This window comes from Panthera tigris, chromosome B3 (genome assembly GCF_018350195.1).
Source record: "Panthera tigris isolate Pti1 chromosome B3, P.tigris_Pti1_mat1.1, whole genome shotgun sequence".
Lineage (NCBI taxonomy): Eukaryota > Metazoa > Chordata > Mammalia > Carnivora > Felidae > Panthera > Panthera tigris.
Genome location: NC_056665.1, coordinates 78872982 through 78898777, shown reverse-complemented (window position 1 = coordinate 78898777; position 25796 = coordinate 78872982). Strand labels below are relative to the sequence as shown.

Genomic DNA, 25796 nt, shown 5'->3' with positions numbered 1-25796 from the left:
ATGGAAATTTGGAGAATTTTTTTAAAGGCTAATTTTATTCTAACGCAGAGGAACATTTTCTTTCATGTATTTTTTTCCCAATTTCTAGAACATTCACCTCATTAAGGTGTCACAAAAAGTGACAATATAAACAGTTTCCCACACATCTCCTGTAGGTTGTGCTAAGGGCTATAAAAATATTATATTCTGACAATTTCACAGATCTCATAAGATTAGGTCAAAAGATTTTTACTCAGTAGAGAAATTTCTACAGAGAACAACTAGGTGATGTTTTCTCTAAATCCTAACATGTTCAGTAAGATACAAGAAAGTATTTTATCTCAATATAAAATAGTATCTTTATTAGTGAAAGAAAATGTGGAGGATAATTTCTTGTTAATCTAAGATGGCTTACTGAACATTCTACCTAGAGAACTCCATTTGTTACCAGATAGTTCCTATAAGTAACTTCCAGCTCTGTGATTCTACAATTTGTGACAATTTCTCTTAGGTAAGTGTCATCTGGTAAGAATAGACAGCCAGCTAATAGGCCCTGGACCAAGCCATGGTTATGCATTGGAAACAGGAATGGAATGAAGAGAGAACAAAAATAACTTTTCAGTGAATAATTTTGAGTGAACTAGGTTGCAGATTTTTAACTGATTCCCTTCTCATTGTTAAATGTTTCAGATTCTCCCTGAGAACTGTAGCCAGGACTCAGAAATGACTGACATACTAACAGAAGTTCATGTCATTTGACTTCAGAGTGGGTCATAGGCTATGGAGAACTACACTAATTCTTTCAGACTCTGAGAGGCCATCTCATAAATATCTATTTCAGTGCTCTAAAATGATTAAATGACATCATGATGACCTAGTTTAAGGAAAATGTTACATGAGGGCCCTAAATGGCACCCTGGTGGTCTGAAAGAGTTAATGCAGTTTCCTTAAGTGGCCAACTCAGTGCTAGTTTGCAATGAACAGAGCAGGGAATGTGTCCCAATAACTCACTGATAGCTTCACCCAATGTAAGTATATTAAGTTGAGAGAAGTCATTTGAAGGAGTCTATAATAGAGCAGGTGGTAATTTTGATTAATACAACAGCTCTGCTAAGGAAGGAAAGATGGAGCCTATGGAAATTCAATAACCCTATGGAGAAACATTGAGGAGATGTTCCTCTTAAAGAGTATCTCAAGAGATCATGATGCATCAACATATATTATGTTCTTCGAAATTACAGCTGAGCTTTCTGTGTAGCACACTGTGAGAGCAAATAATATTTGTACTTTAATAGCAGAGAGTGTGAGCCTAGGAGAATGTCTTTCTAATTTTTCAGTGTCTTCAATGTCATAGAACTATAATACATCAGAACAGCAGATAGCAATTAGAAACTAATCTATTCTTATATTACAAGAATGTTCTTACTACAAAGTTATAAAAAATGTAACCATTTTATATGAGGTTTAACATTGTTAGAGCAAATTCTACAATCAAGTTGGGCATAGAAAAAGGTGAGAAAATGCGAGAGAGAAATAGCCGATAAGCTCAAGAAAGGTAATTTTTAGCTTACAGGTAGTGAACACATTTTGACATGCAAAAATAATTTGGTTAAATGCATCAATTGATAGAAGCGTAGAAACATGGAGCAAAAGGAAGTAATAACTAATCTTTTATTCAGCTTAAAATTACCAATGTAAAAGCATATACATGTCAATACATATGTATATATGTGAAGCCCAGAAATGGCCCAAGGAGAAGCATATTTAAATATATAAAACAGAAATTTATTATATGGCATAGGAGACCTTTCAAATCTATGAGCAAGACAAGGATTCTGGAAGTCACTGTATATCAAAAATTAATTGTGAAGAGAATAGATTCTTGGGTCATACCTCTTAGTTCTAATTTTAGCTCTTCTGTTTAATAGCTGTATTACCTTGAGCAAATCACTTAACTGCTCTTCACCTTCTTTGTCTGAAAGTTGAGGAGCATAACACTACCTACCCTGTTGGGTTGTAAGAATTAACAGATAATAAATACAAAGCATTTGGCAGAGTGTCTGGCTCATAGTAAACCCCCATGAATGCTAGTCCTTGTTATTATTATTCAATAAATGGCTAACCATTTAGAAAACACCAGATAGCTCCCCTCTCATAACTATCAAAAATAAAATCAGGTGGATTAAAGTGTTAAATTTTAAAAGTAGAAAAGACTGTATATCTGTATATCTGAAATACTGATAATCTAGTATTAAGGGAAAGCAGGAAACACAAAGCCTTAGGTCTATAGAATGCTGCTTAAATTTTAAACTTCTAATGGGAAAAATATTTATAAAAATAAAAGACACATGACAAAATGGAAAACATAATACAAAGGGTTATCATAATTTATATAGAGAGCTAACTTGCTATCAATTTTTTTATAATTTATCAAGTAGGTAATAAACATAAACAGATGGTATAGATTGTAACTTCACTTCTCTTTCTCACCTCTGAGATATATCAAACTCTTAGTAACTTTTTCTCCACATGAAGGAAACAACTTAAATGTTACTTCAGCAGGAAGATCTTTTCTGTTCAATCTAAATTAGATCTCCCTCTATTTCTTTCTCATGGTATTACCCCCCCCCTTTTATCATGGTTCCTGTTGGTCTTTATCATAGGTTTATGTGTGTGGGTTTCTTCTCCTTTTCTCTCACTAGACAATATAGGGATAGACCATAGAGTATTTGCCACTCTATGGGAAGCCCATAGCATATAGCAGACATTTGAAGTAATGAAAGTGAATATCATAAAAGGTCTTGTACACCATGTTAAGGCATTTAGCCTTTATAGCTAAGAAAGTCATACAAGAATTTTAAGCAGGATAAATCCTTCTTGGGCTTTAGTGAAGGGTGGGTGGGGAATGAACTGGAAGGGAACATGACTGGAAGCCAGGTGGTGGATTTGAAAAGGAATTGAAACAATCCAAGAAATTATGAAGATCTAAACTAAGGAAGTTTAATGGAAATAGAAAGAAGAGAAATGGTTCCAAATATATTTAAAATTAGACTATTTTAACTGAAGCAGAGTACATATAGGGAAATAATGAGAATGAAATTTGATTTTGGATTTTAGGCCAGACTGTAAACCTCTAATCCTCTATCAAGACATTTGTAATTCCTTAAGGAGTAAAAAGTCAATGAAGAATTTGAAAATAGGGGTTTTGTTTTTGTTCTTGTTTTTCTTTTTGTTTGTGTGTATGTTTAATCCATCTTAATTGGCAGTACTATGTTATTGGGACATATGGAATGACTTCTAGGACCAAATGCAAGTTGAATATTTAGTTTTATGAATCAATACTCTAACTGAGTCATAAATCTTTAGATTCAAGGTCATCTCAATGAAGAAATTTTGGGATCCTGGCAATTATTGTCAAATGAACTTCCTTTATCATTATCACCACCACCGTCATTATCATCACCACCACCACAATCATTAATAATGGCAGCAAGGCCAGCAGCAACATCAGCAAACATTTATTGAGCAGTTATTCTGTATAAGGCTCTACAGTTTGTGCTTGAGTACATTGAAATCTGACACACTCCCTGACATCAAAGAGGGTGGAGTCTGGGCATTAAAATACCCTAGCCATGTAGAGTAGCATGTGATAAAATGAGTTATAGGAAAGTAATTGCTGCTGGAGTTCAAATAAGAGACAGTTGACCGTAGTTGAAAAGTCTTTAGGAAAAGCTACATGGAGGAGGTGAGACTTGAATAGACCTTCAAGGAAGGAACAAATTAAGATAAATATAGAGGAAGGGCAACTACTCAGACAGCCTTGTAAGAGCAAGAGTGGAGGTGGAGTTCCCACATCTGTTTCCAGGACAAGCAGACAAGTGGACAAATGCTTTGACTAAAGCATCAAGTTCATAAAAAGAAGTGAGGGAAGTGTTCAGAGAATTGGATGGAAACAGATTGTAAGGTGTCTTTGATGTCAAACTAATGATGGTTTATTTTGAACAGACTTACGATCACTTATTTCAAGGAAAGTGGAGAATCACTTACAAGTTTTGAGCAAAGTAGCTACTTGTGAAAAAAGTTGTTTTTTAGGGTTTTTAGAGGATGAATCTAATGAGCGTGTTCTGAGTAAATCTTAGAGGTGAAAATTCACGTTGATAACACTAGTTACTATAGCAATATTTTAGGAAAAGAAAATGAGCGGCTGATGTGAGACTGGAGAAGGAGAAAATATATGAGATTTTTTTCTTTCATTTCATTATGAAAAATTAGAAAATAAAAAAGTATATGGAATAATGTAACAAGCCCCCATATATTCACCAACCAACTTCAAAAGTAATCATTTCATGACCACTCTTTTTTATCTCTCTTCGACCTACATCTTTAACTCTAAGTTTTTTGAAATCAATCACCAATACCTTTAATTTATATATATTTGAGTTTGAATTTCTAAAAGATAAAGACTCATTAGTGAACATTGGTATATGCTATTACCATATCTAATATATTAACAATTTTAACAATCCTAAGTATGTAGTCAGTAGTTAAGTTTCTATAATTTTTGTATGAAATTGTTTATAAGTCCTTTCTTTGAATAATATCCAAATAAGGTCCATTCATTGTATGTAATTGGTTAATGAAGTTTCTTAAATATTTTTAATCTTTAATTTCACCTTGTATCTCTTTTTTGATCTTGAAACGCATTAAAGTGACAGAGACAATATTTGCTAATTTCATATTCATGGTAATATTTATAATGTTCTTCTATCTCCTGTATTCCCCACAAAATGGTGATTAAATTAAAAAACTTGATCAGATTTAGACTTTTTTTTTTTTTTGGCAAGAATTGCTTATAGGTTGTGCTGTGTACTATCAGCGGGCATATAATATTTGCTTGCTTTTTGTTTGTGTGTGCTATAGGAACTGTTTCCAGTGGGTTTCTTTCTTTATTTCAAAAGAAATAAAATAAACTCATGTTAAAATATATTTGATGCATTTCAGTCTATTGCAATTATCTTTGTTAATGTTCAAATTTGTCCTATCTTTGCTGAATTGGGAACCTCCTTAGGTTGACTTCTGTATCTTTCTGATACAATCCTGGTAGGCTTTGAGAGCTTTCTAACTCCTTTATATGGCAAGATGTCTCAAGATCATCTTTTAAATTTTCTATCCAACACTCAGAATCACCCATTCTCCTAGAAGACTTTATTGTGTGTGTTGTGAAATGGTAAAGGCCACAAACGGGTGCTAAGAGTGCTCAATGTTTTACAGTCAGTCATTGTTTTTTCATATTTCAGAGCACAAGTCTAAGAAGCATGTATTTTTTAAGGATAAAGTTTGTGAGTTTGTATAATTGATATTTATTGTGAGTTCTAATTCAAATTCAGGTGTATGTGATTATTACCTAACCTTATTGATTTTACATTTGGTTCCTATTTCTCTCATGCCAACACTTCTGGTTTTCCGTGGTAATCATATATAAAACGTCATTTGCGGGGCATCTGGATGGCTCAGTTGGTTAAGCGTCCAACTTCAGCTCAGATCATGATCTCATGGTTCATGGGCTAGACCTTGCGTCGGGGCTCTCAAAGCTCAAAGCCCAGAGCCTGCTTTGGATTCTATGTCTCACTCTCTCTCTGCCCCTCCCCCACTGATTCTTTTTTTTCTCTCTCTCTCTCTTTCTCTCTCTCTCAAAAATACATCAACATTAAAAATTAAAAACAAAAACAAAAACCTCATTTGCTTTTTCCCTCACTGCAAAGGTAACAGTCTTATAGTTGCACTACTTAATATATATCCTCAAATGTAAGTCCTCAAAATGTATAGTTATTATTTCAAACTTTGTTTTTTTTGACCTCAGAATATATTAAACTAAGGATATACAGTCACAGTATATATCCTCAAAATGTAGGATTTGTTATTTTTTCAGGATTTATTGTTTTGTACCTCAGAATGTATTTAACTAAGGATATACAGTTTACTTGTGTTTTAAAGTCGCTGTAAATATTTTCTTTTTTTTTTTTTTTTTGTCACTTTGTTTCTCCATGCATGGATTCCATACTGTTTTAACTACAGAAGCTTTATAATGTGTGCCAATTCCTTCTAGGGAAAGGTTATTCTCATTCTTCTCTTTTTTAGAGTTATCTTTTGTTTCAGACTTATTGCTACCTTTTTTGTTTTGTTATGTTTTTCAATTGAGTTCTCTTTAGCTTTAAGGAAAATAAAACCCTAATGATATTTTATTGTGTTGACATATTTATGTTAGGTCTTTCCTCCAAAGAACATAGTATGTCTTTTCATTCATTTTCTTCTACTTTTGTGTCTTTCAGGATTGTTTTTGAGTCTTCCGAATGAGAGATAATAAAATGGTGAAATCTTAGGACTGGAATATCAAGGAAGAAATAGAGACAACCATGGTTTCCAGACTCTTTTATTGGAGAATAATTCATTTGTTGGTTTGTTTGACAGAAATGGGATTATTTGAAGAGATCAGCACAAGGAATAATGGTGAGTTTTCATTGTAGTACCAGATCTGAGTTCTGTCTAAGCTTTAGTGGCAACCAAATATATCAATTAAATTTATATAGGAATAAATATTATTAAAATAAATTAAAATGGATCTTTGAGAGAGTAAATCACATGAGCTAGTTATTCAACCTACTTAGTCACATGACATGAAAAAAATGTTCCTCTTAGAGCTGTGTAGTTCCATGCAAAATTGTAGAGAAGATTTTCCTCTACTGTCTTTTCACATGTTTCTTACACTGTAGCATCCACCCTCTTTGCAACTTCCTTACCCCTACAGCCACCACCCCATCCTGGATTTGAATGTCTATATCATACTGTAGTCCTTCAAACACCTACTCTGTCAGAAATCAGGGTCCTATACTGGACTCTTCCCTACCTCTGTCATCCCCCATATCTACTGCCTACCAAATCCTATTGAGTATACCTCCAAAAAAAAAAAAAAAAAAAGGAGACTGAGTCTACCTCCTTAAAAGCTCTTGAAAAATGTCTTACTCCTCTCCATTATCATTATCTGTGTCATTGCCTTACCCAGAACATCATTTTCTTACCAATTATTGTGAGATCAACTATTCATTACTCATTTTGCTTCATTTATCCTCATTTCCTCTCTTATGTGACTGCCTGTGGCAATATTTATCGGATTTTTATCTTTAAGCCACTTTTTGTACTGTTATCTGAGTCATCTTTAAAACTAGAAGTAATTACTTCTATGACCCCCATTGTTTAAGCATATTCCCAATGTATATTCTAGAAAATGTCAAAGGGTCCCATAGCAAATACCACATATTATATTCTTAAGAGAATTAGGGGGTAAGTTGGCTATAAAGAACCCATTCTAGGCACCTGGGTGGCTCAGTTGGTTAAGTGTCTGACTTCGGCTCGGGTCATGATTTTGCAGTTCCTGGGTTTGAGCCCCAGATCAAGCTCTGACAGAGCTTTGATCCTGCTTCAGATTCTGTGTTTTTTCTCTCTCTGCCCCTCCCTTACTCATGGCCTGTCTGTCTGTCTCTCTCTCCCTGAAAAATAAATAAATATTTTAAAAATTGTCCCTTCTAACAAAGAAACCTGTTCAAATGTGATCAATTTTATGGCCTGAATTCATGTGATTATGGATTATTTTAAATACACATCAATTTTTTATCAATCAGTTGTTCTGAAAACCTGCTTTAGGATATACTAATGTAAAGAATAAAGTTCAAATTTCATTATCATGAATGACTTTAGTATTGCTGTGGCTTCAGCTTCCATAGCTCCTTCTTATTCCTAATATTCCATCAAGGATATAGCATTGCACAACACCAGTGCACAGTTTATACTCACTCATGTGCAATGTTGGCAGTTCTCCTAAATTTGCCATCCTAATTCATCTGTATTTTTGTGTATGCAGCACCATTTTCCACATTCATTTTTATCCCATCATCATCCTAATAATTCCCACTCATCCTTCAAAAGCCAGTTTAGATGTCACCTCCTCAGTGCTAGTGTGAACATCATCTATACAGAGAAAAAGCAGAAGAGGTATGATGACTCAAAGAATAAATACAAAGTGAGACAAAAGCCAAAAACATACCTTCAGCAATGTCTCTATTTAGTAACATGTCCATCTTCTTTAGGAAGACACCCATGAAGGAGATAGAGAAGGAATTTTTAGAGTTACAGAATGAAAAGCATTGGGAATTTTGTTCCACTAGCCAGTTAAAGTGAAAAATTATTAGTAGGAAGGCTCAAATACTACAGAGTTATAAATAGGAGAAAGGAGAAAACTAAGAAGATACAGAGTCTTATTGATAATTTTAATGAAATAGTTTGAGGAGGGTTATTGAATATTGCTAGATAACCATGGTCCTTTACCCCCTATGCTCATACTCCACAAATACTCAGATGACTTGAAACTCCATTCACCAGCACAAAATACACACACACACACACACACACACACACACACACACACACACACTTTCATATTGGGAAAACCAGTTGGAATAGATTGACAGCTTGGAATGAAGTTAAAGAAAAGAAGATAAAGGATCCTGAGGTAGAGGGCATTGAGGAAGCATGGCAAATGAGAAGGAAGCTGTTAGAAAAGAGACTTCCTCATGTTTCTCCTTGGAAGAGACGGGAGATCCTGCTAAAGGGAAAAGTAAAAAACTTTTGTTCACCATTCTCTGTATTTGATGTGTACTTGATTGTCTAATAGGGACAAATTTTCCACAATTTCAAATGTGAAAGGGATAACAAAAGAGTTATAAAAGGAAGAAGATAGTGCTATAGCTTGGAAAGAAGGTAGAATTGAGGAAAGATTTTGCTAGCCTGAAGGAGGGAGACAGGAGAAAGTAACATGCTACACAGGCCATAGAAAGGAAAGAATTAATGGAGCAGAGTACTAGAAGAAGGTATGTGTGTATTTGTACGTATGTGGTATGTGCATATGTGGTGTGTGCGGGTATGTGTGTGATGTGATGTGGATGAGGAAGGGATTAGATAATGGTAGTATGGTAACATTTTTATTTCACATTCAGTTCTTTGAGCAATAACCCAGCCTTATAAACCCTTAATGTTTGATACCCCTATACACCTCTCCCATGCACTGATCAAGAATGTTACCTTCTCACTATAACATTATGCGGGTCTCATTTTACATGTATTACCACAAATATTATTTTAAAAATCTTATGTTATAGCTCTGTGAACATTTCAAGAGAAAACAATTTTAGGATTAAATAGGGAAGGAAAATAAATGTGGCTTTTTTATCTTATGTATAGAAAACTCACATTAATATTCTCCCTAGACATAGAACTAGCCATATATGCTTTTGGTTGTTCTTTTTTGTTCTCAGTATACTGGCAACATGGAATACATTTTAGAGGTTAGATCACTTAGGGAATACATAGGGAAACTTTGAGCAAAATAAATCTGCTAGATATTTCTGTACTGTTTTCATAATTTAATGTTACTGAAGTCAGTCCTCAAGGAGAGAAAAGAATCATATATTTCTTTTTCTTTTTGGAATGATCACAACATTATTTAACCAGAAGAGAATTTTTAATTTATTCCACAAAATCTTTAAGAAAGGAGTGGGATTGGTTCACGATCTATGAAATAAAGGTAGAATAGAAGTAATAGGAGGCCTCCTCGGTACATTGTCACTCAAGCATTCACAAGTTTTATCCTGCCTGGAACATTCCTTACACGTGATTCTTATTTCTTAGCTTCAAACTACACCTAGGAGGAATATTTTGTTCTCAGTACTGCCAAAGCTCCCATCTTCCAGCAGTGACCTCAGTTTAGCACCTGTTCATAAGATGTGTTTGCACATTGTTGGTACGTTTTGGTGACATGTATGTTCCCATCAAGGAGACTGTCATAGAATTCAGAAGATGTTAACATTTTTTCCGTCTGTGTGTGAAAGTGACGTTTCCTGTTAATTTTGTTCTTTTGCTGAACTCTCCAAGCAAAAGCCTTCTGTGGGAGGCAGGATGATGTCATTATAGTCATAGCATAAAATTTTCAACCTTTAGAATGAGACATATTGTGGCATATATTTCACTACTTTTAAAAGCAGTGAAATAAAAACTTGGATGATGATGATATCAATTTTATATTTTCAAGTGTGGGGGTTTCCAGAGCCTTGAGAATGACTCCAGGGCTAAAATTTCCTCTGGCACATGGATTTCTTCTGTTGCCTTGGGAGAGGCAAGCCCATCCATGGATGTCTGTGTTTATGAGACCAACAGACTTGGTTAGTTAATTTCAGAGGTATTGAGACTTTGTGCAGGCAAAATAGTCTAGCAGTAGTGATTTAAAAATAAAAAGAAGTCAAACTTCTGATTTCAGTTCTGACATGTAAAAGCTGGGAAGTTGTCACTCCCATTTTTGCAACCAAAAAAACAAATGTTGAGCAAACAAAATCAATGGCTTTTCTTGGAGTTATCAGAGGATGATGGTTGCAGAACAAACTGGCACCCTGAAATCCAGTAGGACAGGCAAATGAGAAATCAGTCTCCATCTCCATTCCATACGAAGAAGGTCCTGGAGTCACACATTGTTGAAAACACTTAAATGAGCATTTTGATGAGTTGTTAGAGGCTGAGTGTAGACTAGCTTGAAAGTGAGAGGCTTCTGAGAGCTTTAGTCTTAAGGGGTCCCTGACAATTACTTGGGTTTTATCTAGTGGAATTATACCAGGTTCTCACCTTGAAGAGCCAAGAAAGATACCCTCCTGGCTCTCACAAGGGAGGGGAAGAGTAGCCATTGTGAAATACTGTAAGAGTGTTCTCATATCAAATGGCTACTCTTCAGAGGAAAGACTTCACCAGAGTCTTAGCTACCTAAGGGAAGGGCATTTTCTCTGCTCCAGCCTCCTGTAGTTTTTCAATAACACGTAAGGGGGAAAAAATCTAAGAACTATAACTTGTGAAGGTTACATCCCAGATGCAGAGGCCCACTAAAAGACAGAGATTCAATCGTAATAGTGTACAATTCTTCTTCTTCCCCATTCCCTTCTAACACATCAAAAGGTATCTAGTATCTTAACAATATTATAGCTCAAGGAACTGAAAGACAGACTTTACCTAAGGAAGAGTTCTTAAGGAAGCCAAAGACAAACAAGACAAAAGCAAGGACATTAAAGGAATTTGAAGCCTCTGGTCCAGCTATAGCAAACATTAAACACAGCTCTGCTCCTAGCCATATTAACATAAGACCTTACATTAAACACCTATTTCCCTCAGTTTCTATTACCTGTTACATCATGTCTGGCTTTCAACAAAAAATTATAAAGTATGCTGAAAGACAAAGGAAAATCACAATCAGAAGACAAAGCAAGCATCAGACCAGATTCAGATATGACACAGATGTCAGAATTATGATACAGGGAATTTAATTTTTTTAATATTTATTTATTTTTAGAGAGAGTGTGACAGAGTACAAATAGACGAGGGACAGAGAGGAGGGAGATACAGAATCTGAAGCAGGCTCCAGGCTCTGAGCGGTCAGCACAGAGCCTGATGCAGGGCTCAAACTCACGAGCTGCAAATGAGACAGGGAGTTTGAAATAACTATGTTAATATGTTCAGGGTGCTAATGAAAAAAGTAGACAGTATGCAGGAATATATGGGTAAACAGAGGGATGGAAATGTTAGGAAAGAATCAAAATAAAATGCTAGAAACCCCAAACCACCATAATGAAAACAAAGGATGCCTTAGAAGGGCTCATCAATAGGGGCACATGGGTGGCTCAGTCAGTTAAGCATCCAACTGTGGCTCAGGTCATGATCTTATGGTTTGTGGGTTTGAGCCCCGCATAAAGCTCTGTGCTGACAGCTCAGAGCGTGGAGTTTACTCCAGATTCTGTATCTCCCTCACTGTCTGCCCCTCCCCCTCTCATGCTCTGTCTCTCTTTCAAAAATAAACATTAAAAAATTAAAATAAAATCATTAAAAAAGGGGGAGGCTCATCAATTTATAGAGCTGTGAAAATAAATGAGTTTGAAGATAGGTTACTATAAACTTTCAACAAAGAAGTGCAAAGGGAAAAAATAATGAAAATAATGAAAAGAGCATTCACTAAGTGTGGTACAGTTACAAAAAGTATAGCCTCCATACAACTGGGATACCAGAAGGAGAAGAGAGAAGGTACAGAAAAAATATGTGAGGTAATAATGGTGAGGTTTTCCAATATTAATAAGAGGCTCTAAACTACAAACCTGGGAATTCCAGAAAATACAGTCAGGATAAACAACAACAACAAAAACAACAACAACAACAAATGTAGGCAACTCATATTCAAACTGCAGAAAACCAAAGACAAAGAGAATATATTATTAAAAAAATGGCCACATTTTAAATAACATCTTACTTATGGAAGAAACAGAACAAACATTAGAGCACATATCCTTTCTAAAATTGTGATAGAAAGAAGAGAGTGAGATAAAATATTTAAAGTGAAAAAAAACTCAACGTATAATTAAATATCCAGTGAAATTATTTTTCCGAAGATAAGATTTTCTCAGCAATGCAGACTTTGTCGGCCAAACAGTAATTGAAGGAATGTGTCACTAATAGGCCTCTGAAAGGAAATATTTTTTTTTAATTCTCTAGGGAGAGAGAAAATAATATTGTTCAGAAACTCAGATCTGTATGAAGAAAGGAAGAACATTAAAGAAGAAATAGTTGAAGGTATTTTGTTAAAATTTAAATATGCTACTTTTCTTATTTTTAATTAATCTAAATGATAACTGCTTTTAGTGTAATAGTAATGATATATTGTGTGATTGTAGCTCATGGATAAGTAGGATAGGTGACAACAATATAAGGGGCAGAAAGAAATCAGGAATACTATTTTGAGGGTGCTGCACTACACGTGAAGTGGTATTATGTAGTTTGAGATGGACATGGATTAATTCAAAGCATATATGGCAAACTCTAGTGTAACCACTAAAACATCTTAAAAATAAGCATACTTGATATGCTGAAAGAGGAAGAGCAATGGAATCATATAAAATGTTAAATTAAAACCAGAAAATGCAATAAATGAGGAGAAGGGCGCAAAGAACAAATGCAATGAAAACAAAACAGAAACATGGTAGTTATTAATCCAACTATATCAAAATATATTTTAAATATGAATGGCCTAAATAGACAAATTAAAAGACAGAGATTATTTTATTTAACTAAAAGACAAAACTGTATGATATTTAGAAGAAAGCCACTTTATGTATAAAGACCCAGCCTCAAAGTAAAGGGGTGGAGAAATATCATGTTAATACTAACAAAAAGAAAGCAAGGATAACTGTACTAATTTCAGATATAGTTGACTTTGGAAAATTATTAGGGGTTAAGGTAGGCACTATATAATGATAATGGACCAATTCTCTAAGCAGACATAACAATTAACAGGCACACGCACACAGACACACACACACACCCCCCACAGCAAAAAAGCATCAAAGTATGTGAGATAAAAAACTGACAGAATTTCAAGGAGAAATAAACAAATCTACTGTGATAGTTTAGCATCCTTCTGTCAGTAACTGATAAATCAACCAGACAGAAAATCAGGAAGGATATAGTTGAACTGAAAAATATTATGAATCAACCCAAACTAATAAACACTTATAGAATACTCTATCCAACACGAGCAGAATACATGTTCTTCTCAAGGTTACCTGGAAAATTCTTAATAACAGACCATATGCTCAGTCGTAAAACAAACCTTAACCAATTTAAAAAAAAGTATACCATATAGGGTATGTTGCCAGACCATAGTGGAATTAAATTAGAAATCAATAGCACATAAATAGTTAGAAAAAATCCCAAATTCTTGGAGGTTAAACAAACACACTTTTAAATAACATATGGGCCAAAGTAAAAATCTCAAGAGACATTTTAAAATATTTTGAACTAAATGAAAATGAAAATACAGCCTATCAAAATTTATGGGATTCAGCAAAACCAGTGCTTAGTGGGAAATTTATAGCACTGAATACATTAATTTTAAAAATATATAAAAAACCTTCCACCTTGGGAAACTATAGAAAGTAGATCAATGTAGGCCTAAATCAAATCAGAGAAAAGAAATAATAAAAATTAGAGCAGAAACCAATAAAATTGAAAAGAGGAAATCAGTAGAAAAATCAATGAAAGCAAAAGCTGGTTCTTTGAAACTATCGACAAAATTGATTAACCTGTAGGCTAGTTAACCAAATAAAAACAGGGAATAAACAAATTCATAGTATCTGAAAGGAAAGAAGGATAATCACTACTGGTCCAAGTACATGAATAGAAAAACTAAAGAATATTATTAACAATTCTATTCCCCCAAATTGATATTTAAAAATGGAACAATTTCTTGAAAGATACACACTACCAAAACTTAAAAAGGTGAGTGTCTAATTTGAGTAGCTTGTATATATTAAACAAATTGAAATAACATTTACTAACCTTTCAAGAAAAACAAAGCATTAGCCCAGATAGTTTCATTGGTGGATTCTACCAAACATTCAAGGAGGAAATAATACCAATTCTCCAAAATCTCTTTCAGAATACAGATACAGAACACTTCCTAACTCTTTTTAAGGACAGCATTACCCTAATACCAAAGCCAACAAGGATATTACAAGGAATGAAAATTATAGATCAGTCTCTCTCATGAATGCAGATTAAAAACTCCTCAACAAAAGATTAGCAAATTGAGTTCAGTACCATAAGAGAATAATAATAATAGTTATAGACCAGGAGAAATATTTGCAAAACACACACCTAGAAAGAACTTGTACACAAAATATACAAATAACTCTTAAAATTCAACAACTAGGAAAATAAAAACCAAATTTAATGATTAAAAAAACACTCACCAAAGAATATATATACATGGAAAATAAGTATATGGATGATGATGAAAAGATGATCAGTATAATTTGTTTTTAGAAAATTCCAAGTTAGGGGGCTCTTGGGTGTCTCAGTGAGTTGAGCATCAGACTCTTGATTTTGACTCAGGTCATGATCTCAGGGTTTGTGAGTTTCAGCCCTGTGTTGGGCTCTGCACTGACAGTTCAGAGCTTGCTTGGGATTTTCTCTCTTTCTCTCTCTCTCTCTCTCTCTCTCTCTCTCTCATTCCCTCTCTCTTTTCCCGTTGTTTGCGCACTCTCTCTCTCTCAAAATAAATAAATAAACTTTAATTAAAAAAAAGAAAATTCCAAATTAGAATACCAGTGAGATACCACTACAAACCTCAAAGGTGGTGAGAATTTGGAGCAACATTACTGGTTGGGTGGCAAAATGCTAGTCAGTCACTTTGGAAGACAATGGAAACTTTCTTATAATACTAAACATATTCCCACCTATGTGATTATATCACAGGCAGTCATGCTTCTAGATATTTATCTGACTCTTTTCACCACTTATTCCACATGCTTGTTCCAGTGCTTGTAACAACTTTGTCATCACCAAAATCTAGAAGCAATCAAGATGTTCTTCAACAAGTAAATAAACAGTTTTATGTCTACACAATGGGATACCACTCAGTGATAAAAATAAACTAATAAGCCATGAGAAGATATAGATAAATTTTAAATGTTTTTAAAGTTTTTATTTATTTATGTATTTTTTTTTGAGGGAGGGAGAGAGAGAGAGCATACGAGCATGGGAGGGGCAGAGAGAAAAAGCGAGAGAGAGAGACTCCCAAGCAGGCTCCGCACTGTCAGTGCAGAGCCTGATGTTGGGCTTGAAGTCACAAACTGTGAGATCATGACCCGAGCCAAAATCAAGAGTCAAATGCTTAACCTAACTGAGCCACCTGGGCACCCTGATAAATGTTAAATATATATTTTTAAATTAAAGAAGCCAGTCTGAAAGGATTATATACTATATAATTCTAATCATGTGACATTTCAGAAAGGAGAACCTACAGAAGGTAGAAATATCAGTGGCTGCAAGGAGGGAGGAAAGGAATTGAATTGGTGAAACACAGAACATTTATAGGGTAGTGACACTGTTCAGCATAATCTGCAGTGGTAGACATATATATTTTGCATTTGTCAAAACCTATGGAACAGTGCTGTATGAAGAATAAAACAATGTATGAAAATTAAAAAAAAATTATTTAGGAGATCCTGAGATCTCAGGATGGAATGAAATAGGTGATAAAAAAAATATAACCTTGTTACCAGTATATGAACTCTAACTGAAGGTGGTGGGGAGAAAAGGTGCTGACTTAAGTAACTTTGGAAATAAGTAGAATCTGTAAGTCTAAAGGTAGAAGAACCATGCATGAGCACTATACTATGGTTTATAAAGTGTTTTTTCTCCATGGGACTATGGGTTAACACTTCTCATACTGCCATACATGTATATTAGAATTAAATAATTAAGTAAATAGTGAATTGTGGAGTCATCTTTCTTAGTGTCAGAATTAGAATTAATAAGCAAAGGAAAAAGAATAAGGTGATCAATGTGGTAATGGATTAGAGTTGAAGACATTAGTATGAATTTATGTTTAGCTTAATATAGATATAGATGGTTATATATAGTATTTATAGATATAGATACCTGTATATACATGGATTAACGTGCACACAAATATTTATTTGCTCTGACAACTTAGAGTGCCTAAAAGAAGTGGCACTCCATTAGCAAAGAGCACACCTAGTGCCCAGATCTTGGTTTTTAATACCATTCTCCAATAAGAGGAACCAGAGTGCCACATAGAAATGATTGATTCTAGATCTGAGGCAGGAAATATACAAGATGAGCCTGGATCATCTTATAGTACCAGGAAGTAGAGAAGTGCTACACACACCCCCACACACACATACTCTGATGAGGGTATGTTAAAAGGGGCACAGAATCCAACTGAAAGAGCTCTCAAAAACTGGGACTAGAACCACGAACAGAGAATTAAAAAATGTAGCAGTGGACTTTATCCAAAGTATAAATACCATAAATCCATATTGATATAAATAAATGACTGAATGAATAAATTAAGGAGAATAGATGAAGATCCCTTATAGAAATTCTTTGCCCCCAAAGAAATGAAACGTACTTTCCCAGTCTTTAAGTGAGTACTGTGCATAGTGACTCCCTTCCAAAAAGTCCAGTGTGGAAAAGGGTAAGAACAATTACATGACTGTGGGGAAGCCTGGGAAACACTACCTCAGCTAGGTGATCAAGGTTCACATCAACAGTGATAAATCCTGTTGATTTTATCTAGATAGGATGTGAGGGTAATGGCACTTCAATTCTATCATCTTCCTCCTCAAAAAGCATATAACTCCAATTTAGTTAGGAGATATACATCAGACAAATCCCAATAGAGGAACTTTTTACAAAATACTTAATCAGTATTCCTCAAAACTATTAAGGTCATCAAAACCAAGGGAACTCTGATAAGTGTCAAAGTGAGGAGTAGTCTATGGAGACCTGACAAGTAAAATGTAATGTTACATTTTACTATCCTTGGATAGGATTCAGGAAAAACAGTGAAAAAAAGACATTGAGTAAACCAAGGAAGTCTGAATAAAGTATGGGCTTCAATTAAAAATAGTACATCGATATTGATTCATTGATTGTAACAAAATACTATATTAATGTAAGATGTCAATAATAGGGACAACAAGGTACAGAGTTGTATAGGGAAATCGCTACTGTCTTCATGATTTTTCTATAAATCTGAAATGTACTAAAAATAAAGTTTATTAACAAAGTATACTACTTAATACATATGAGATAGAAAAAAAAGCCTCCAAATAATGCTAATAAAATTTTATACCAGTGGGGTGCCTGGGTGGCTCAGTCAGTTAAGCGCCTGACTTTATTTTGGCTCAGGTCATGATCTCATGGCTTGTGAGATCAAGCCCTGCATCGGGCTCCACACTGACAGGATGGATCCTACTTGCGATTCTTTCTTCTGCTCCCTCTCTGCCTCTCCTCACCCGCTCAAAATAAATGAATAAGCTTAAAAAAAAGAAAAAAAAACTTTACATCAAGACACAAGGAAGGATATAATAATTAAATCACTCACCCCTATGAGTTAACAGTTTTAGAACCGGGAGTCAAAATGGAGATGACAGAAGATTTCCACATTTGTACTCAATGTAGTAAGATAAAGGAGAGAATAGACCACTCTTCCTAACCTTTCTCTCTTTAATTTAACTATGCAATTTATATTTGTATTTTTAGTGTCTTAAAATACTCTTTGTTTTAAAAAATATCTCTCCTTATTATAAAATCAATATGTATTCATGGTAGAAAACTTGGAAAGCATCAAAAAGTGTAAAGAGAAAATAATACCTACATTTACACTACCCAGTTATAACAAGTTTTTTTTTTAAGTTTTTAGTGTTTTATTTTCTAGCCATAACATTTCATTTTATTAAATTTCAGACAGTGTATAGAATAAATATTTCTATAGTAATATGATTATATTTAAAATATTACTGAATTTCATTGAGGTAATTGCCCCATATTGTGTTCTAGCATTTGATTATATTATATCATTGCATAAATATTTTGGAGATATGAAAATAACTTTACATATAATTATATTATTGAGAAGATATCACATAAATTATGCCTACATAAAGACATTTTGACTGCATGCCTTTGCTAGTCAAATAAAGTAAGTCAATTGAGTTTTAAAACTATCCAAACTGATTGACATCTTAGACGTAGAGTCACTTTGATTGAAAATCCTTTTCACTTTTGAGGGAATCATTCATTCAATAAATATTTGCAAACTTACTATATCCCAGGCTCTGGAAATGACAGGGAAGCAAAGAGATACAGTTCTTAACTTCACGGAAATTATAATCTAGTGGTGGGAATTATCAGAACGGGAATTTTAAAAATGCCTCTCATTAATATGCTAAGGGCTTTAATGGAAAAAGGAAATCACATGCAAGAACAGCTGGATAATGTAAGCAGAGAGATGCAATATACAAGAAAGAATTAAAAAGAAATCCTAGAGAGCACCTGGGTGGCTCAGTTGGTTAAGCCTCTGACTCTTGATTTCAGCTCAGATCATGATCTCATGGTTCATAGGATCTGGCTTTGCATTGGGCTCCACACTGAGCCTGGAGTCTGCAGCTTGCTTGGGATTTTCTCTCTCCCCATCTTACTCTGCCCCTCCCCTGCACACTTGCACATGCATGCGCTCTCTCTCTTTTTCTCAAAAAACAAAATGGGATAGATAAACTTAAAAAAAATTCTAGTTATCAAAAACAGTGTAACAAAAATATGGAATGCTTTAGTGGGTTCATCAGTAGACTGGACACAGCTGAGGAGAGTATCTCTGAGCTTTAGTATATGGCAATGGAAAATTTCAAAACTTAAAAGAGAAAAAGACTGAAAAAAAGGAATGTCCAAGAACTATAGGAAAACAATAAAAAGTGTAGCATATACGTAATGGCAATATCATTTAAAGCCTTAATGATGACAAAATCCTCCAAATTAATGTCAGATACTAAACCATAAATCCAGGAAGCACAGAGCATAATAAGCAAGATAAGCATAAAAAAATCCTGTACCTAGGCATAGTATATTCAATTTTAGAAAATTAAAGATAAAGAAAAAGTCCTGAAAGAAGACAGAAGGCAAAAACATCTTACCTATAGAGGAACATAGATAAAAATGATATCCTACTTCTCCTCAGAAACCATGCCAGTAAGAGGAGAGTGAAGTGAAATAGTGTTGAGGGAAAATAAGCTTCTACCCTAGAATTCTGTGCCCTGTGAAATTAAATTATCCTTTAAAAGTGAGGGGAAAATAAAGACTTCCTTAGACAAACAAAAATTGAGAGAATAAATAGAGCACAACTTTTGGTTGCATAATTGTCTATGTAGAAAATCCAAAAGAATTGACCAAAACCTCCTGAAACTAATAATGGATTATAACTAGCTTGCAGGATTCAAGGTTAAATGTCATTTGCTTTCCAGAAACAGACCCATAAGTACAGAGAATAAACGGATGGTTGCCAAAGGGGTGTGGGAGATACAGGCTTCCAGTTATGAAATGAATAAGGTGCAGGGATAACAGCCACAACATAAGAAATATAGTCAATGGTATTGTAATGGCATTGTTTGGTGACAGTTTGGTAGCTACACTTGTGGTGACAGTGGCATAACATACAGACTTGTCACCATGTTATACACCTGAGACTAATGAAACATTGCGTGTCAATTGTACTTCAATAAAAAGAAAAATCACTTTTCCAAATACCACCAATGAACAAGTGGAATTTGAGATCAAAAACATAATATCGTTTACATTAACACCACCAAAATGAAATACTTAGATATAAATCTGGCAAAGCATATACGAGACTTATGTGAGGAAAACCACAAGAATCTGCTGAACAGAATCAAAGAAGCAAATAAATGAAGAGATATTCTGGTTCATGAATAAGAAGACTCAAAATTGTCAAGATGTTAAGTTCTTCCCAACTTGATCTATAGATCCAATGCAACCCCAATCAAAATCTCAAACTCATTTTGGGTATTAACAAACTGATTCTAAAGTTTATATGGAGATTCAAAAGAGCCATAATAGCAAACTGAATATTGAAGAAGTATAAAGTCGGAAAATGACACTGCCTGACTTACGACCCACCATAAAGCTATGATAATGAAGGCAGTGTGGTATTAGTGAAAAAATAGATAACTAGATAAAAGGAACAGCACAGACACCCAAAAGTAAACTCATATAAATATAGTCAACTGATCTCTGACGAAAGGAGCAAAGGCAGTACAGTGGAGAAAGGTAGTCTTTTGAACAAATGGTGTTGGAACAACTGGACATCCACATGCAAAAAAAATAAATCTAGACATAGACCTTACACTCTTCATAAAAATCAACTCTAAATGGATCACAAACCTAAATGTAAAATGCAAAATTATAAAACTCCTAGAATATAAAATAGAGTAAACCTAAGTAACGGTGGATATGGCAGTGACTTTTTGATACAACACAAAAGACCCAAACCCTGAAAAAACACCAATTGATTGGCCGAGCTCTTTTAAAATCAAAAAACTTTTGCTGTGCAGAAGACAATTCAAGAGAATGACAAGACAAACCAAAGACTGGGAGAAAATGTTTAGAAGAGAAACATCTGATAATGGACTGTCATCCAAAATATGCAAAAGACTGTCAAACCTCAGCAATAAGAAAATAACCTGGTTAAAATAACCTGGTTCAAGACAGAAGCAATAAGAAGATAACCTGGTTAAAATAACCTGGTTCAAGACAGAAGACTTGAACAGACTTTGACTAAGGAAGATACAGAGAAAGCAAGTATGTATATGAAAAGATGTTCAACATCATACGTCTTTAGGTAATTGCAAAACAATGAGATACCACTATATATCTATTGGAGTGGCCAAAATCCTAGACACTGAACATACCAAAGACTAGCAAGTATGTAAAGTAACTGTTCCTTTATAATCCAGCAATTGTACTTGGTGTTTACTCATGCTAATGAAAATAAAAACCTGCACATGGATTCTTACAGCAGATTTAGTCATAACTGCTGAAACTTGGAAGCTACCCAGATGTCCTTCTACAGAAGAATGGGTAAATAAACTGTGGTACATCAAGACAATGGAATATTATTTATTGAGAAAAAGAAATGAACTGACAGGCCATTAAAAGACATGGGGGAAATCTGAATGCATATTACTAAGTAAAAACAAAAACCAGTTTGAAAAGGCTACATGCTGGATGATTCTAACTATATGACATTTTAGAAAAGGAACAACTATGGAGACAGTAAAAAGATCAGTGGTTGCCAGGAACTGAAGAGGAGAGAGAGAGAAATAGGTGAAGCATAGAGGATTCTTAGGGCAGTGAAACCGTTCTGTATGGTACTACAATGGTGGAAATGTGTCATTACATATCTGTCAAAACTCATAGGATGTACAACACATGAGTCAACCCTAATGTAAGATATGGACCTGGGGTGATAATGTGTCAATGTACATTCATCAAATGTGGGTAACAAATGTGCCACTATAGTGTGGGATGTTGATAGGGAGATTATACACTTGTTTGAATAGGGAAGTATATGGATACTTTCTGTACTTTTGTTTAATTTTGCAGTGAATGAAAAACTGCTCCAAAAAAAGTTTATAATTTAAAAAATTGAAATGGTGTGGCTGAGTTATCTAATGAAATATCCTGGTGAAAAATGTCAAAATTATTTAATTCCTCAGACTTTTAAGCATATATTTCCATAAAACCTAAAACTATAAAATATAGAGATAAAACATATAATTTATTTTCGTATAGATTTATAATTGGGCTTACAATTTATATGATGAAAAACAATAAGAATTGTTCTTTTTTTAAATGGAATTTAAGGTGGTATTAATAATTGAGGCAAAACTGAGACACAAGACAAACCTTGAGAATGTTGACAAGAAATTGAATCGAGTTTTCAAAAAATCTGAACCGACATTTTAAGCAAGGTTTGTGATGAGGTTCAGTTGGAAATGGTTGGTTATGTATTGTGTAATTTGACTCTGTGGAATCCAGCAGTATATGATAAGGTCCTTTTAATTTATTTTCAGGTTTATAACTTTTCTGAGATCAGGACTGTATGTGAAAACAGAGCCATCCTGAAAACTATGAAGAAATATTTCTTTCATTCAAAGGAAAACAAAGTAGAAGGTAAATAATTACTGACAGTTTCTGAGAGCTTTATGCAGTTTCTTTTTCTCTACCAGTTTTTTTCCCCTTCCTATATAATCACTCACAGTTCTTATGTTTTCTTTTTATACAGGGCTAGTGGGCTGAGGACATAAGATACAAAGTGCTAAGGTGATGGAAATATCAGGGCAGATTCTGTCATTAGCTCTATGTATTCTTGTTCATGGGTCGGTACACAAACCACTTGCTCTTTGTTCAGATCTCACCATCTAGAGCGACATAGACAGTGCTTAAATCCATTCATTTGTCAGAGATTCAATGATTATTTATTGAGCACTTACTATGTGCAAGGTGCTATTCTGGGATATAATACTAAGCGCAAGACGAATCGCTTTGCCCTCATGGAGATCACTGTTCACTGGAAGAGATGGGTAACAAATAATCACATACAATGTTAAGGGCTAGGAAGAATCAATGTGTAAGAGGGTATATAAGCACTCATCTTTGTGAAGTCAGAGGAAAACTGTCCCCTAAGAAGTGAAAATTAAGCTGAAGTTGAAGAATAAACAGCATTTATCTGTTGAAAGAGGGCAGGAAAGAGCAATCTAGGCAGAAAATATTTAGTTAAATATGTTGGCATAGACAGGGCTTAGTATGAGTTTACTGTCAACATGTAACAGTAAATAATGGAATAATTGCTTACACAAATGATACAACTGACTTTGCGGTAAACATGTATTTCAAACTCTAAAATTACTAAATTGGCTCTGTTAGGGAGTTGAAATCATGAGTGGGTCTTTTTATCCTTTATTTCTTATTTTTCTAAATATGGTTGAAATTGTTTCACACAATGGAATATTTTTTGAAAAAACAAACAAAATAATTGCGTTACCTCTATTGTGTTTTACTAAATAGCTTGTATCCTTGCTTCTTTATTAAAAAATATTTAGTATTCAACATCTTATTTCAATCAACGTAAACTGATTTTTCTCAAAGATACTACATTCTTTTAAATGTTCCCACTTATAACCTATGCCATTCTTGGCACAGAGGATAGCCTTATAAGGGGAAGGGGTGCTGTACCCCTAGAGGGACCTCTCGACCAGTCAGAATGCTCATTATCAGTCCAATTATCCCCTGATAATTGGCCTGCCTGTGGGAATAATAGGCTGGGATGATTTAACTCAGTGCTGACATATTTATATTTATAGCATCCTACACACTGCATTCTAAACTTCTTAACTTTTCTTGAAATAATGGAAGAAACTGATTCTAGCTGTAAGAATACTTTATTTGTTCAATATTTAACTTCCTGTGAACACTGAAGGACACTCCACTGAGACCCAGGGAGCACTCCTTGTTTGTACTAAACTTCGCAGTGTTGGCAATAAATCTCACATAACGTCCAGCTTTCTTATTTTGTCTCTATACAACATTCTCCCAAAAGACAAGTCTCCCTTCTTGGACTCTGTGAAATTTCGTCATAGGATAACACTCTTAGAATGGAGTCACTTGGCTCGTGAATGCTTTACCAACATTTCAACACTTCTGGATGGCTGGCTGATGTCCAAATGAGTGTAGGGAATGGCCAAGGAGAGGAATTGTGACGGAATTTTACAGAGGATAGGGTATTTGCTTTTGTGTGTTTCTTGAAATAATTAGGTTGAGTTAGGTTACACTCATGGTATATAGTGTTTTAAAGTTTCCAATTTGAGATTCCAGTGTCTTCACTGTATCTTGTGCTAAAATGTGTTAGCAGGATGGGGATGTTTGCATCCTCTAGATCTCCTTTTTTAGTTGCATAAATTTATCTGTTTAATAAATAGTTCATACACTGGCCAGAAACCAAGTGGACAAACTGTACTCACTAACCCTTTAATACTTGGCTCCTTTGTATAATGACCCGGCCCATTATTAGATAATGAAAGAGTGTATGAGAAAGTGGGAGATTATTTATGATGGAAACAAAATGAAACTAATGGGACAAGATTTGAAAGCTGTGATGCATGAAAGGTGCTATGCAGGCAGCTTTGGCACCATGACAAGCAGAGAGAAAGGCTCAGTGGGAAGCAGCAGTGTGAACATGACTATGAAAAAGAAAGAATGGATTTCCTGAATGAATCCTTGCCATCTGGTGTTTGTTTAATACACAATGAAGGTCAAATGGCTACTGATCCTTTTTTCTATAGTCCAGTGACTACAAGAATGAGAGGAATCAATGAGTTTATCGATATGTCTGGAAATGACTCACCATATGATCTGATTGAGTCAATAAAACTGAAGTAACTTGTCATTACCCTTTCAAATGCGGCTTGGATCTATGACTACAGTACTGTTTGTTTGTTTATTTATTTATTTATTTGCCAATTTGCTGGATCCAATGTGATCACTACTTTTTTCAAGATTAATGTTTTAAAGCATTTAATTTTATAGGTGTGTACAATTAATAGGAAGGGTCAGGAAAAAGTCTTTCATAAAGCTGAATGTTTCTCCTATTTTCAAATGGATCTGGTAAACATTTGTTTCTGTTGATTGGTGGTGGGTTAAAGAATTTTTTCTTCCACTCTGCCTTTTATGTGTATGAGATTGATTATACACCTATTTTATGTAATTATTCCTAGGGGACATATTAACTTTTGGTGAAATATGTTTTTTTAGCATTATATGTAAACAGCATACGCTTTGGGAAAGTCATATGTAAGTCAAACATATTACTTTATGTAACATTTTCTTTCCCACACATTGTTCCGGGAATGTACTCCCCACAGTATGATCCTGGAATTCTTACCCTCTACTACTAAAGATGCAGGGTTTTCTGTTGAGTTCTTTCTAAAGACTAAAATAAAAGATACTTTTCTCACATTAATATTTCTCAGCTGCCATGAAAACAGGGATAGGAGAAGCCAAAAATAGAGGAACCAGCTGTGGGAGGATGCTTTTTTTTTTTCTCTTCAGGACAACTCAGAAAAGTCTTTCAAATTCATTCCATAAAGAGTGTGTTAAAACAAATACTGTTTCACGTGCTTGAATGCTATACTTTAGAAGCTGATATACACTCAGTTGTGACACAGTTAATGTTACCTGACTGTAGTGGTAGTAGGATTGTTAAGTTTGTCTCTCAGATGGATCTATTTAGTATTCTTTATCTCTTC

At 34.5% G+C, this 25796-nt stretch overlaps 1 long non-coding RNA gene across 2 annotated transcripts in view; it reads left to right on the top strand.

Annotated features, from left to right (window-relative positions):
- Positions 1 to 25796, top strand: part of LOC122239247 — a 93627-nt gene that overhangs the window by 50500 nt on the left and 17331 nt on the right. For both annotated transcript variants that reach the window (XR_006218194.1, XR_006218195.1), the window contains exons 3-4: positions 6309 to 6486; positions 22566 to 22665. This is a non-coding gene — a long non-coding RNA (uncharacterized LOC122239247). The remainder of the gene's footprint in view (positions 1 to 6308; positions 6487 to 22565; positions 22666 to 25796) is intronic.